The following is a 13,863-nucleotide window of genomic DNA, read 5'->3' on the forward strand; positions in this document are numbered from 1 at the left end:
CCTTTGGACTACAATTCCCGAAAGGCATAGCAATCATCTTTTGCTTGTTCTACCTGCGCTGTTCATTTCAGAGCCAAATAGTCCCCGCCTGTGGGTCTCCTTGATTGGAGGGAGCCGGCAAGCGGATGGATTGAGACGAAATACTTGGAGGACGCTTTGATGGCGCTCAGCAATTGGCGGGAAGGAAGGGGGGTAGGTAGGAAGGGGAGGGAGTGACAGCTCCCTTGGAGACACTGTCCCCTGCGAATCGTTTAGGACACTTTTTTCCCTGGAGGTTATGTGTGGGCTTCCGCTGCGCCAACCGTACTCAACCCGGAAACTCATCATTCGGTGCCAAGCGGTCAAACATTTGAGTTGGCCGGACGTCAACGAGTGGGGTGGGGGTAGGTTCAGGCTTGTCTGGTTGCTAAGCGACGGGGCGGCGGGAGAGCTCCTTGGATTCTAGGTACCAGCGGGAAGTGGCAGCTACGTCACCGTCCCCTGCGCCCTTTCCGGCTCTGTGATTGGAGGAGACTCTAAAAGCCCTTCGCCTTCAGAGCCCTTCGCCTCTTCCCGGCTGGAAGCAGGGGGGCTCTCCTTGGGGGTGCAGCTCCCTGTAACTGATTAGTGTCGGGGAGGAGGGGAGGAAGTGTGCGGGAGCTGGTTCTCTGAGGCAAGTCCAGGGAAACGGGGCCCCAGCACCTCCCTCAACTCCTGGGACAGGTAAGCAAGTGCGAGGACCCTCCTCGTGGGCTACCTCTGACTTTTTATCAGCTTCTCCGTGGGGTTGGTGTTTTTCCTCCCCGTTTCTGCCTGGATGGGGTTGGCCCAGCGCAGAGATTGCAAACTCCCTGAGGGAAAGGGAGCTTTTGGCGATTTTAATAAATACTGTTTGATTAATTTTGCTGCCTTCTCCAGAGCCCTGCACATCCCCATTTCTCAGCCCAACTGGCCACGAAGAGGGGGAATCTTTGAAATTCGATCTCGTCCTAATAGTTATCCTCCCAACATTCCCACCCACCTCCACGTCACCTCACGTGTGCCTCAGTCCACTCTAGCTTCCACCATCGACTTTACCCTTCTTGTCAGCCTGGTTCGTCTGAGGACGAATTGGACTTACCCTCATCCTCTTCTCGAGAAGAAAAGGAGGGCTTTCTTGATTCTCCTCAGGAGAAGGAACCAAGAGAGACATCCTCTTCTCGAAAAGAGAATGGAGGGGCAGCTAGGTGGCGCAGTGGATAGAGCACCGGCCCTGGAATCAGGAGTGCCTGAGTTCAAATCCGGCCTCAGACAGGACACTTACTAGCTGTGTGACCCTGGGCAAGTCACTTAACCCCAAATGCCTCACCAAAAAAACAAAAAAACAGAAAAGAGAATGGGAGGAAATAGTAAAAGTTAGTTAATTCGGACAGTCTTAGCTAATCATAACCTAAAAAAAGTAGTTATTTAGAAGTGATGTTTCTCAAGAAGATAGCTGCACTACGTAAACTTCTTTCATGAGAGTCCTTGGAGAAGAATTGGAGTACTCTGAAATAATCTTAGTCGGTATATGGCAAACTGAACAAAATGCTAGCATCATCTAAAACATTTATGTAACTTCTGATTTTCCAATTTCAGTTGGAAGAGAAACTAAAAATGGCAACTACAGATTTCTCCCCCTTTAATACTGATTTTTTTTGTATCATATGAAAAAGAAAATTACTTATTTTCTCACCTACTAATGAAAGCATTGAGTTTATTGTAATGGGAAGTATTTGTAAGTGATATTTAAACAAACAGGGGATTTAAGCCCAATTTAAACTCATAAGTATCTGTACATTTTCTTAGCACTCATAAAATGTTTGCTTGGTATGTGATATTTAGCATTCTGTTTCTCATTTTATATAATTTAAAAAATTTTTACCCCAGTAACTGTTGTCTTCATAATGATTTACTTTTATTTTGATGGTATTTCCCATTTTACTATCTAGGTAATTTGGTGACTTTTTAGGTTATCGACACACAATTCCACCTCCTGTTTCTTGCATGCCCATTAAGTTAATATGTAGTGTTAAATAGGTAATAGACGATAATCAACTAAAATTCTCAGACACTTATGAAGTTATATTTTGATGCTAAAAATATTGATTAACTTGGTTTTCCCCATAAAGACTTAAAAATAAATGATCGAAGGCAGAACTCCTTTCCATCTGGTTGTGACCCTTCCCTCTCATTTGCCTACTTTATATCTTTCACTTATGTCACCTCTCTTTTTCTCCTGCTTCTCACATACGAATTTGATAAGATTATATCACCTATTTCCCTCATTCCTCTACTTCCCCTTCCTCCATCTACTGGGTGGTGCCTTCAACTGTGACTTGCTACAAGGCAATCTTTCTACAATTCCTTAATTAACTGGCTCTCCCACTCATCACAAGAGCTCTTCCAAATCTTTTTATTGCTCCTCAAACTGGCCTTGGTTGCCCCTCTTCCCACCCTCCCAACTGAGAATGTTGCTTCATATTTCGGTTTTTTTGTTTGTTTTTTTTTGCGGGGCAATGGGGGTTAAGTGACTTGCCCAGGGTCACACAGCTAGTAAGTGTCAAGGGTCTGAGGCCGGATTTGAACTCCTGTACTCCTGAATCCAGGGCCGGTGCTCTATCCACTGCGCCACCTAGCTGCCCCCCGTTTTTTTTTGTTTGTTTTTTTATGTTGCTTCATATTTCACTGAAAATTTGAAGCCATTCTTCTCTCCCCTCTTTCTCCTCTCACATCATTCAGATGCCTTCTACTATCTCCTTTACTTCTGTTTCACATGAAGAGGTAGTCCTTCTTGCCAGTGGAAATCCTTCTACATGGCCACATGCACAAGTGATCCCATTCCGTCTTTTCTCCAGTAGATTTCCCCTTTTATTATCCCAACTCTCTTACTCATCTTCAATCTCTTCCAGTGTACTGGCTGCTTGCCTACTGCCTAGTTACATGCCTGTGTCTCCCCATCTTCAAAAACCTGATCCATCCTCATTAACTTTTCCTATATCTCTTCTTCCTTTTGTGAGTATACTTCTTGAGGAGGCTATGTACAAGAGGTGTTTCTACTTCTTTTCCTCTCTTAACTTTCTACAGTCTGGTTTCCAGCCTCATCATTCAACTGAAACTGCTCCCTTCAGAGTGTACTAAAGATCTCTTTTACAGCAAGTGATCACCAGGATAATACACTATGACCAGGTGGGATTTATACCAGGAATGCAGGGCTGGTTCAACATTAGGAAAACTATCAACATAATCAACCACATCAATAAGAAAACTAACCAAAATCATATGATTATCTCAATAGATGCAGAGAAAGCTTTTGACAAAATATAGCACTCATTCTTAATAAAAATGCCAGAGAGCATAGGAATAGGTGGAGCTTTCCTTAAAATAATAAGCAGTATCTACCTAAAACTATATGTAATGGGGATAAGTTAGAGGCATTCCCAATAAGATCAAGGGTGAAACAGGGATGTCCATTATCACCTCTATTATTTAATATTGTACTAGAAATGTTAGCTTTTGCAATCAGAGAAGAAAAAGGAATTAAAGGAATTAGAATAGGCAAGGAGGAAACAACACTTTCACTCTTTACAGATGATATGATGGTATACTTAGAGAATCCTAGAGAATCAACTGAAAAACTACTTGAAACAATTAACAACTTTAGCAAAGTTGCAGGATATAAAATAAATCCATATAAATCATCAACATTTCTATACATGACCAATAAAGTCCAGCAGCAAGAGATAGAAAGAGAAATTCCATTTAAAGTAATGGTAGATAATATAAAATACTTGGGAGTCTACTTGCCAAGACAAACCCAGAAACTATATGAACACAATTATATAACACTTTTCATGCAAATCAAATCAGATCTAAATAGTTGGAAAAATATCAATTGTTCATGGATTGGCCGAGCTAATATAAAAATGACAATTCTACCTAAATTAATTTACTTATTCAGTGCCATACCAATCAGACTACCTAAAAATTATCTTATAGAGCTAGAAAAAATAATAACAAAATTCATCTGGAAGAACAAAAAGTCAAGAATATCAAGGGAACTATTGAAAAAAAAATTCACAGGAAGGTGGGCTAGCTGTACCAAATCTGAAGCTTTAGTATAAAGTGGTAGTCATCAAAACTATTTGGTCAAATTAATCTTCCTAAAGTGCAGATATGATCATGTTATCCTCCATACTCTATAAACTCCAATGGCTCCTCATCACCCTTAGGATCAAATATAAAACCCTCTTTTTGGTATACAAAGCTACTCATAACCTGTACCCTCCCCATCTTTACAATCTTCTTATACCTTACTCCCCACTTACCCACCAACATTCCAAGATCCAGTTATTTTAGTCTCCTTGCTATTCCTCAACTAGACTCTTTATCTCTAGACTCTAGGCATTTTTCCCAATCCTAGAATATTCTCTCTTCTCTCTGCCTCCTGGCTTCCTTCAAGTCCCAAATAAAATTTCATCTTTAAGGAGAAGCCTTTCCTGATCTTTTTTAATTCTAGTGCCTTCCTTCTGTTGGTTATATTTATAATTTTCTTGGAAGGAAAAGAAAAAAAAACAGACTTGAGCACCATATTCATTGTTTTTGTTGGGTTTTTTTTGTGGGGCAATGAGGGTTAAGTGACTTGCCCAGGGTCACACAGCTAGTGTCAAGTGTCTGAAGTTGGATTTGAACTCAGGTCCTCTTGAATCCAGAGCTGGTCCTTTATCCACTGCACTACCTAGCTGCCCCCCTTCTCCTATTTAATTTATTTCTTTAAATTCCATTTATATCTTTATTGTCTTATCTTTTTTAAATCTCTTGATCATCCTTTAAAAAAAACTTTTAAACACGGAATAGTTTTATTTCATTACTTATTCTTTCTTTGGTAATTGTACTTATTTATGTTTCTTATGGTTTTGCGGTTTGTGGCATTTACAAGTTGAATATGGTGCTCATGTCTGTTTTTTGTTTTTTTTTTTTTCCTTCCAGGAATGCCTCAAATACCTTTCTTTTTTTGAACATCCTGGTTCATCTGCTCCGCTTTGCAGGGTGTCATTTTGGGTTGTAGCTTGAGCTGCTTTGCTTTTCAGGATATAGTATTCTATTCCCTTCTGCAGTTTTATGATTATAAAATAATCATGTTCCTGAAATTTTCTTCCTTTTATATTTCAAGGTCCTCCTACTGTCCACTTTCAGAATTTATTGTTTGTCATTGGAGTTGTTAAATTTAACCACTATGTGTCTTTGAAGTTGAAACTTAGTCCCATTCTCTTTTTTGGGGGGGCAGTCTGTTAATTCTTTTGATTGGCTTTGTTTTCTTGTGCTATTTCGTGCATTATGACGTTCAAATTTTTTGACGTCATGTTCTTCTGGGAAACCTATGATCCTTGGATTTTCCTTGTGCATCTTGTGTTTGAGGCCAGTAGCTCTGGCTTTCATAAAGATCATGTGGGCTTTTAATCTTCTTTTGCTTATCATCTGCCAGATTTTCTGACACTTTAGTATGTTTGTATCCAAATATGCTAACCTCTTACTTCTTTGAAGAAACTCTTTACAGTGGATTAATATTCCCCCATTTTGCTAATTTCATTTTAAAAATTTCTTCATAGGCAGCTATGCAATGTGACATATTCTTTCCTAATATATTTTCTCCCAGATTTCATTTATCTTTTGAAGTCTTTCAGAATTTCTTCTTGCTCTATGTTCCTTTGGTATTCTATAAGATTCTCTCTCTTATCAGGCACTATAATATTTGTGAGGAGAGTTTTGTTATATTTTTAAGCATTTGGTATTTATCCTTCCTTTCTTTCCTGAGATGGGTAGCATGCTTCATCATTTGTCCTCTGAAATTGTAGTTAATCATTGCATTGATCAAAGCCTTTCAGAGTTGTTTTTCTTCACAAGCTGCAGGATTGAACAAAAGGATATTAGAATTATCATTTAGATCAGGGCTTCTTAAACTTTTTCCATTTATGACCTCTTTTTGCCAGATAAATTCTTACATGACTGTGGGTGTAAAGATATATAAAATAGGCATACATACTGTTTGCCAAATTTTTCATGACCCCCACATTCAATTATGTGACCCCATATGGGGTCGTGACTCACAGTTTAAGAAGCTTTGAATTAGATCACCAGAGACCTTGAAGAGAAGTTTCCAGCAGAAATTTAAGGGGGGTGGTGGTATGGAAGGCAGATTGCAGGTAGTTGTGGAGAGTGAGTAGTGAGAAAGTGGAGACATCAAAAGTTATTGATACTTTTCTTTCTTTTTAAATGTTTTCATTGATGCTCTTTTGTTTATATTTCTATCACTTCCCAGTTACTTCTTCCACCCCAGTACAGTCCTCCCTTGAAACAAATGAAGACAGTCAAATCAAATCAACAAATTATCTGTGTCTGAAAATGGAAATCTCATTTTATACCTTTACTGTACTGCCTCACTACAGAGCAACAGAAAGCATGATCTACCATCAGTCCTCTGAATTTACACTTTTCCATGAAATTTAACAGTGAAATATATGAGAAAAATGGGAAGGAAAATTAATTGATTAGTTGGTTCATGGGAATTTGGGTTTTTTTTTCTTTTTAAACAAATTGGGAGGCATGAGAATGGGTGTAAGCAAATAGGAAGGAACAGATGTAAAGAAAGTGATTTAGGGTACTGGCTAGAATGAGATTAAAGAAGGGAAGGGAAAGAATTTCTAGTTAGAGGGTATTATCCTCAGTAAGGAATAGGGCTGCTTAGTTTTCTTTGAGCAAAAAGGAAGGAAGAGAGAGTGCATGGTAGTGCTGAATAATTTGAGGATTGTAGTTGATGGAGTTCACTTCAAATGGTCTCAGTATCAGTAAGATAGAAGTTAAATCATTTGTTGTAAGTGGAGGGTGGAGAGCAGGGCATGAGTCAAGAGGAAAGAAAAGACTTTGAATAGTCATGGAAAATGAAGAGGGAAAAATCAGACTCCCTGGTTGGAAGGGATCTCATGACCATCCTGTCTGACCCATACCAAACAGGAGTCTCCTCTCTAGCATCTTGACAAGTGGTTGTTCTACTTTTTTATTAAGACCTTCCATGAGAGGCAACTCAGTACCTTGGGAAGCATCCCATTCCATTCTGGGAAATTATTTTCTCATATGAAGCCCAATCTGGTTCCCTACAGCGTCCATTGATGGTACCTAGTTCTGTCCTCTAAAGCCAAACAGAAAAGTTTTAATTTCTCTTCCACATGACATAACTTCAAATACTGAAGGGCGGCTATTAAGTAGCCCCCAATACTTCTTTTCTCTATGTTAAACATCCCTTCACCCGATCTCCACTTTCCCCCATCATCCTGCACCCCCACATAGAATAAAAGGATTGTTGAGCAGAACCGAGGGCCCGGCTAATTTTATGAATGTTAAGCAGTTTTGGATGGGTCTGACTTAGGCCAGTCCCTTGTTCGTTTACTTAATTTACATTCCACATTAGGATGAAATGAAAGACACATAGTTTATTTAGGAGTTAGCAAAAGGAAATTTTCTTAGCCATAGCATAGAGAAAATATTTAATGAGGTTATTGCAGCAATTAGTTTAGGGTGGACTCAGATCCCATTCACTTCTTTAAGGGAATCTGTCTGGTTGTGGTGACTCATTTGACCTTGGCACATCTGTTAAGTCTGAAGGACATGATTCCATGTGGGTGACCAGGAAACCATGTCAGTATATCCAGAGGCCACCAGTAAGATGTGAGGAAGGTCCGGCTTGAGGCTTAGCACCCTGAATCAATGAAATCCAGGGGAGAGATTTGTCTTGCCTTTCAGGGAAAATGAGCTCAATCAATGTGGCAAAAGGTGGCAACCCTGGGAGACAATGGCTCTATCATAGAAGCCTTTAAAAATACTGGTATGGAGCCATGGAACAAACACCCTAATCTCCAAAAAATCAATATTGGTCCAAAAGGTAATGGAGAGACACATAGTGAATGTTAATAGAATACAGTAGATTACTAAAAATCATGAAGAAGTGGTATAAATGTTATTATCCAAGACATTTTATTGGAAAGGGCAATCAGTTATTCATCTATTGGGGCAACCCAAAGGCTTCATTATTACCTTTAAAAATGTTTTTAAAACCTAGAGGAAGGTCATTAGCATATTAGGTAGATTCTCTTGAGATTTACAGAAGGGCGTGAACAAAAATTGAATAAATTGAGCAGCTGTGAACTGGTTGCAGTCTCTACCAAGGAAGAGAGTACCCATACTGGTAAGATTTGATCTATTAAAATTGATTGAATTATGGACCTGGATAACTGAATTTCAAAAAACCAAAACAAGAACAACAGCAAAATACCCTTGAAATATATGCTCAAATAAAATACATCAGTTTTCAAATGTATTATTCCCTTTATAATAATGCATTCTCAACGAAGAAAGGAATAACACTAATCTTGATTTGGGGAGGGGCAGGGCAATGAGGGTTAAGTGACTTGCCCAGGGTCACACAGCTAGTAATTGTCAAGTGTCCGAGGCCGGATTTGAACTCGGGTCCTCTCCTGAATCCAGGGCAGGTGCTTTATCTACTGCGCCACCTAGCTGCGCCCTGTAATCTTATATTTTAAAACATTTTATGGGGCATGTCCGGCCTCGGACACTTGACAATTACTAGCTGTGTGACCCTGGGCAAGTCATTGAACCTCAATTGCCTCACCCCCTCCCCCCAAAAAAATTTTATGTTTTTTTCCTTATTAAGTTAAAACTAGATAAAAGTTAAGACCTGCTATACAAAGAATGGAAAGATCATAAGGTTAGTAGACCAATCAAAATTTAATTAATTGGGAAGATCCTTTGGTCAATCAAGAGGAAAAGGGTAATGGATTATTATTATTTTTTTGTAATTGAATAGAATTTAACTTTTTTCAAAAAGATGTAAAAACAGATTTTAATATCAATTTTATAAAAACTTTGTGTTCCAACTTCTCTTCCTCCTCCATTCCCACTCCCCACCCACTAGAATTCAAGCATTTCAAAATAAGTTATACATGAGTAGTCATGGAAAACATCCCCACATTAGCTAGGTTGTGGGAGAAAACAGTCAAAAAACCCCCAAACTTCAGATTGAGGAATTGTCAAAGAGGAGGAAAAAAAATGGAAAAAAAATGTGTTTCCATCTGTTTTTCAGATACTATCAGTTCTTTCTCTGTAGATGGGTTGCCATTTTCATAAATCCTTCAGGATTATATTGGATCATTGCCTCGCTGAAAATAACCACATGCTTCCCAGCACATCATCTTACACTATTCCTGTTATTTTGTATACAGTATACTTCACTCTGCTTCAGTTCATGTAGGTCTTTCCAGGTTTTTCTGATAGTATCCTGTTCATCATAACCTGTATATAGTACCTTAAACTTGACAGAGAATTTTCTTCATAATAGCCCAGCAAGGTAGGTACCATATGTTTTGCCATTATAATCAATCATAACTATTTCCCTCCATCCTATTCCCTTCCCATGAAATTTACTCTATTTTTTATCTTCTTTTAACCTATTCCTCCTCAAAAGTGTTTTACTTCTAATTGTCCCCTCCCCTGCTCTGCACTCCCTTTTTTTCACCCTTCCTTCCTTATCCTCTTCCCCTCCTACTTTCCTGTAGGGTTAAATAGATTACTCCTCCCAATTGGGTGTGAATGTTATTTCCTCCATGATCCCACTCTGATGAGATTAAGGTCTTTGAGCTAATTCTGTGTTCTTAATTTTCTTTCTCCCTCCCTCCCTCCCTCCCTCCCTCTTCAACTCTCCCTATGAAATCAAGCAATTCAGTATGTCATACTTGTGCAGTAATGCAGAACATCTTCACCTTCCTGGAAAGTGATTTGCTTTTTACTGCTCTCTCCCCCAATCTGCCCTTCCCTCCTTCCCCTCTCCCCCCGCCCCTATCTCCTTCCTCTCCCTCAGTGCAAAAATATATTACTATACCTACTTGAGTATGTATGTTAGTCCTTCTTTGAGCCAATTCTGATGATATTCAGGTTCACTCACTCCCCAATTCCTCCCCTCTTTTCCCCTCCTCTACATAAGATTTTTTCTTGTTTCCTTCATGTGAACTACCTCTCCCCAAACAATCTCTCCTCTTCCCCCTCTCCCAGTCTATTCCTCCTATACCTCAACCCAATTTTTTTTTTTTTGGCAGGGCAATGAGGGTTAAGTGAGTTGCCCAGGGTCACACAGCTAGTAAGTGTCAAGTGTCTGAGTCTGGGTTTGAACTCAGGTCCTCCTGAATCCAGGGCCAGTGCTTTATCCACTGCTCTACCTAGCTGCCCCCAACCTCAACCCTATTTTTTTTTGATAATAAAGTATTTTATTTTTTTCCAGTTACATGTAAAGATAGTTCTCAACTTTTGTTAATACAAGCTTTCCAATTTCAGATTTTTCTCCCAACCTCCCCTCCCTCCCCCCTCCCCTAGATAGCAGGTAATCTGATATAGGTTTTCTATATATATAACACATTAAACATATTTCTGCATTAGTCATGTTATAAGAGAAAAATCAGAGCAATGAGGAAAAACCTCAAAATAGAAAAACAACAGCACCAAAAACAAAAGAAATAGTATGGTTCAATCAGCATCTATACTCCACAGTTCTTTTTTTTTTTTCCCCTGGATTTGGAGATCCTCCTCCATCATGAGTCCCCTAGAACTCTTCTGTACCATTGCATTGGTGAGAAGAATATAGTCCATCACAGTAGATCAACACACAATGTTTTTTGTTTGTTTGTTTTTAATAAAGTATTTTTTTCCTGTTACGTGTAAAGATAGTTGTCAGCTTTTGTTTATACAAGCTTTCCAATTTCAGATCTTTTCTGCCTCCCTCCCCTCCCTCCCCCCTCCCCTAGACAGCAGGTAATCTGATATAGGTTATATATATATATATATATATATATATATATATATATATATATACACACACACACATTAATAACATTAAACATATTTCTGCATTAGTCATATTATAAGAGAAAAATCAGAGCAATGACGAAAAACCTCAAAATAGAAAAACAACAGCACCAAAAACAAAAGAAATAGTATGGTTCAATCAGCATCTATACTCCACAGTTCTTTTTTTTTTCCTGGATTTGGAGATCCTCTTCCATCATGAGTCCCCTGGAACTCTTCTGTACCATTGCATTGGTGAGAAGAATATAGTCTATCCCAGTAGATCAACACTCAATGTTGATGATACTGTGTACAATGTTCTTCTGGTTCTGCTCATCTCACTCATCATCAACCCACGCAAGACCCTCTAGGTTTCTCTGAACTCCTCCTGCTCATCGTTTCTTACAGCACAATAGTATTCCATTACATTCATATACCACAACTTGTCCAGCCATTCCCCAATTGATGGGCATCCCCTCAACTTCCAGTTTCTTGCCACCACATAAAGAGCAGCTATAAATATTTTTGTACATGTGGGTCCTTTTCCCTTTTCCATGATCTATTTGCTCAACCCTATTTTAAAGATGTCATCATGGGTTTGTTAGGTGGCACAGTGGACAATGCACCAGCCCTGGACCCAGGAGGCCCCAAGCCCAAATCTGGCCCCAGACATAAGACACCCCACCCTGTATGCCCCATAAAGAACAAAACATAATTGCTTTACAGATATCTTCCCTTCATATTCAGTTCAGACCTGTGTTCTCTCCGAATTCCTTACTGAGATAGTTCTTATGAGTTCAAAGTATTATCTTCCCATGTAAGAATATAAACAGTTTGATCTTTTAATATCCCTTAAGAAGTCTTTTTTTCTGTTTACCTTTTTATGTTTCTCCAGGGTCTTGTATTTGAAGGTCAAATTTTCTATTCTGTTCAGGTCTTTTCATAGCAAATGCCTGAAAGTCCTCTTTCTCATTGAAATTCCATTTTTGCCTCTGAAAGATTATGATTAGTTTTGCTGGTTACGTGATTTTTGGCTGTAGTACTAGTTCCTTTGCCCTCTGGAATATCATATTCCATGCCCTCTGGTCCTTTGATGTAGAAGCTGCCAGATCTTCTTTTATCCTTATTAGAGCTCCACAGTATTTGAATTCCTTTTTTTTTTAGCTGCTTGCAATATTTTCTTCTTGACCTGGGAGTTCTGGAATTTGCCTATAATATATTTGGAGGTTTTCCTTTTGGGATCTCTTTCAGGAGGTGATCAGTGAATTCCTTCAATTTCTATTTTAGCTTCTGCTTCTAGACTATCAGGGCAATTTTCCCTTACAATCTCTTGGAGGATGGTGTCTAAGCTCTTGTTTTGGTCATGGTTTTCAGGTAGTCCAATGATTTTCAAATGATCTCTCCTGGATCTATTTTCCAGGTCAGCTGTTTTTCCAAGGAGATATTTCACATTACCCTCTATTTTTTCATTCAGTTGGATTTGCTTTACTGTATCTTGGTTTCTCATAAGGTCACTTGCTCCCATTTGTTCAATCCTAATTCTTAGGCAATTATTTTCATTAGACAGCTTTTTAATCTCCTTTTCCATTTGGCTTTTCCAACTGTTAACTTTTTTTTCATGACTCTCCTGCATCGCTCTCATTTCTCTTTCCATTCTTTCCTCTCTTTCTCTAAATCTTCTTTCTATCTCTCTTACTTTCTCTTCAAAGTCCCTTTTGAGAGCTTCCATAGCCTGAGACCAGTTCATATTTTTCTTGGAAGCTTTGGATGTTGGAGCTTTGACCCTGTTATTATCTTCTTCTTCTGAGGTTGTATTGTGATCTACCTTTCCCCCAAAGAAGTTTTCAGTGGTCTTCTGCTTTCTCTGCCTACTCATCCTGGCTTACTATTTCTTGGCTTTTAACTCCTTCTTAAAATGTAGTGCTTCTTCCAGGATACATTGTTCGTGCTACAGCGTGGCCCAGGGGGTGATTGGGCTTCTCAGCCTGCCTGACCTGTGAGTAATCATGGCCACTTTCTCTTTGACCCCGGTAATGGAATATTTAAAGACTCCTTTCAGGAGAATATGCTGTTGTTATATATTTATAATGAAGGGGCCTTAGAGATCATAGGATCCAGCCTCCTCCCTTTGCAAATGAGGAAAAAATGAGGCCCAGACAAGTGAAGTAACTTTCCCGGGACACAAAGAAGTGGCAAAGTGGGGATTTTATCCCAGGTCTTCTGACTCCAAACTCCATGCTTTTTAGATCGAAACAGGGTTTTCCCCAACATAGAGCAACTAGCCTCTTGAACCAGGTTAGATAAAAAGAAAAATAAACAGAGACTTTAGCAAAGGTGATCAGTAGACTTTAGATTTCCCCTTAAAGAGGAAGTTACTCTAGACTTTGGCAAGAATTCTTCCAGCAGAAATAAATGGTAAACTACCAGTCCCCTATCTCAGGCCTCTTTATCTTTAGGATATGTAAATTTGCATTTCCGACAAATAGAGTATACTTAACTCAATTCAGCAAAACATTAAGCACCTACAATGGGCTAGGACTTACTACAGACAAAGAAGAATTGGTCCTCAAAGAAGTGACATTTTGCTTGGGAAAGAACATGGATACAAAGAAGTAAATGAAAGGGAGGTGGGAGGGCAAAATTTGGGGTTGCTAGACTGAGCCTGAACTCTTTGAGAAAGGAGGGGAAGTTCTCTGGATTCTTGTAGATTATAACAATGGAGATCTGGACAGAAATAGTGAACTTCAAATGGAGAGATGGTGTTGTGTGATGGTATTGAAGAGCAAGAAGTATGCCTATTTTTTCTCCAGACCCAGTCAATATAATTGGAGAATATGAAAAAAGGCATGCTCTGTACTGGTTTTAGAGAGAATCAGGTTTTTTATGAGTGTCAGCAGAATGTGAAAGGAAAAATTCTGGGATAAAGGGGAGTTTGTTAATAAGAGAATGGGATTTCTAGAG

The 13,863-nt window shown here is 39.1% G+C and overlaps 1 protein-coding gene across 1 annotated transcript in view; it reads left to right on the plus strand.

Moving 5' to 3' along the window:
* Window positions 1-158: 158 nt before the first annotated feature.
* Window positions 159-13,863, plus strand: part of LOC122740785 (WD repeat containing planar cell polarity effector) — a 415,321-nt gene continuing 401,616 nt past the window's right edge. Inside the window, 1 exon segment of the mRNA XM_043983483.1 lies at window positions 159-383. The gene's annotated coding sequence lies outside the window, so the exon portion shown is untranslated.

The sequence above is a fragment of the Dromiciops gliroides genome, chromosome 2 (assembly GCF_019393635.1).
Source record: "Dromiciops gliroides isolate mDroGli1 chromosome 2, mDroGli1.pri, whole genome shotgun sequence".
NCBI lineage: Eukaryota > Metazoa > Chordata > Mammalia > Microbiotheria > Microbiotheriidae > Dromiciops > Dromiciops gliroides.